This window comes from Malania oleifera, chromosome 1 (assembly GCF_029873635.1).
Source record: "Malania oleifera isolate guangnan ecotype guangnan chromosome 1, ASM2987363v1, whole genome shotgun sequence".
Taxonomy (NCBI): domain Eukaryota; kingdom Viridiplantae; phylum Streptophyta; class Magnoliopsida; order Santalales; family Ximeniaceae; genus Malania; species Malania oleifera.
In genome coordinates this window covers 3,362,321-3,364,865 of record NC_080417.1, presented here as the reverse complement: position 1 = coordinate 3,364,865, position 2,545 = coordinate 3,362,321, and positions in this window count along the sequence as shown.

Sequence of the window (2,545 nt, the reverse complement as noted above, 5' to 3'; positions counted from 1 at the left end):
GACAATCCCTACAAAACCTAACTATCCCTACCAAAAACTTACCCTTCCAAAGAGGGCAAACAACTGATCTAGATCAGCGGGGCTTTTCCCGCTCTCCTATTAGGGGCTCCTGAAAAATGTATAAGATTTAGGGGTGAGACACCTCTCAGTAAGGGAAATAAACTAATACCAGTGTGTGGCAACATAAGTATTCTGTGTTCTACATATACCATACATAACATATTTAATGCTGTTTATCAAATCTGGGAAAACATATGCATATCAAAACATGGCAGAAGATACTGCATTTTCATAAACATTTCTCATCTCACATAATAATAATAATAACATAAAAACAATCCTGGTAGGTTAGCTGGCTGTTGTCATGTATTACCCCCACATGACTGAGTTGTGTGGCCCAAAGGTGGGACCTGACAATGGTTGGCCGACCACTGCCAAGTCAAACAGTAGTCTGTAGGTCCGATGGGTCTACCCAGACTGGTCCGTACACCAGGGGCGATAACAGCACACTTCTTGAAAATAACCACATCGACCATCCAATCTCATACCACTCTGTACAGCAACGTTAACACAGATATCATGATCACGAGGACCATGGACACATAGCAACGGTACCGTACAAGTGCTAGCCTAGACCAAGCCAACCAGGTTCTGATATCATATACATATACTAAAACCGTGATACATAAATATCTCATATCATTTATTTTCACATCAATCATATCATTTCACATATATACGTGTATCATAAAAATCATCGGCCCGTACGCCGGTATTACACATTTTAACATAGCACGGCCCGTACACCGATAAATCACATAGCACAGCCCGTACGCTGGGAAATCACATAGCACAGCCCGTACGCTGGCAAATCACATAGCACGGCCCGTACGCCGGCAAATCTCATCCACATAGCACGGCCCATACGCCGGAAAATCACATACACATATAAAAATATCTTGGCCCGTACGCCGATTTTCCATCATAGAAATCCATATCGTCCCCATTCAAAAAAAAAAAACAGTATTTCACAACATTTTTATACTCATGCCACACTAAACAAATTTTCTACGTATTCAACATATCATCATTTAAACAGTATTTTCCAAATATAAATCATATATATAAATATATTTATTTTTCCTGAAACCAGATGCTATATATATATACATACATTTTCTCAAAACAAAACTAGTTTAGTTTATCCCCTTACCTGATTCCTGAAAAACCCCTAAGAAAATCTTCCCCGTACCCACAAGGTTCTCAACTCAATACCCTGAAAATGAAAACTCGCAGAATTAAAGTTTAGTATTTTCATACGTACAACATTTTATATAACTACCACTAAGTCAAATTCGACTTAAAAAGTCTTACCTCAACTTAGGGATGATTCCCAACGTTCCCAATCAATACCCTGGAACTAAAAATTTCCAGTATTAAAGTTCAGTATTTTTACGCGTATATCATTTTCTTCAACTGTCAAAAATCCAAATATTGAATATAAAGCCTTACCTTGGATTTGAGATGAAATCCAACTTCGTTTCCCTGACGATCCGCTCCGGCAGACTTGTAGAGAACTTCGCCAGGAGCGTCGTGGTGGCTTCGGTTTGTCGATCCGGCATAAAACTAGCCCGGAATCGAAGAGAGAGAGAGTCGTAGGAGAGAGGGAGAAGAGAGAGAGAGAGAGAGAGAGAGAGAGAGAGAGAGAATGAACTCAAAGCTTCTTAAAGAAGCTTGTGTTATTTTATATATATATATATATATATATATATATATATATATAATAGTAAACATTTATTAAAGTGTAGCTTCTTGAAGAAGCTTTTATACTTTATACACACACACACACACACACACACACACACACATATATATATATATATATATATATACATGCTTTAATATTTATATATATATATATATTTGTTCCTTATCATACTATTCATTTTACTTGTTAATTTAATTAATTAATTTTATTTTATTATTTTATTATTATTATATATATATTTTTTTTCTCCGTTACTACAATTACAGTTATTTCAGAATTATGGTAAATCAGATAGTTGTATATAGAGATAAATTATATAGTATCAGACCTTGTCGGACAATGCAGTTACAGAGCACGGTATTGTTGCTACAGATATTTTGTTATGTTATGAGTGCAACCACCTATTTAGATAATACGTGGTAGTAGGTCGATCACCTAGGCCCTTGACGTGGACAAGATCTTCATTAGATATGGGTTGAGGTGGGCAGATCAGACCAATGGAGTATAGTGACTTACCCTGGTCGGCCAACTAGTGTAGATCCCACCTACGGGCCGCACAACTCTTTCATAAGGGGTTAAATCATGACACACAGTTATCCACAGGGAAAGTTTTCAGCTACTATTACATATATACAGATTTACAGAAACAGGGAACTTACTTATGTACACTAGAAGTATTTTGAATAGTAACCTATGATACTGTTATGTTAAGCAACATGGAAAGGGTTGGTGGATTTTATCACTTGTACTGTATTTACATATCTAGTTATACATGAT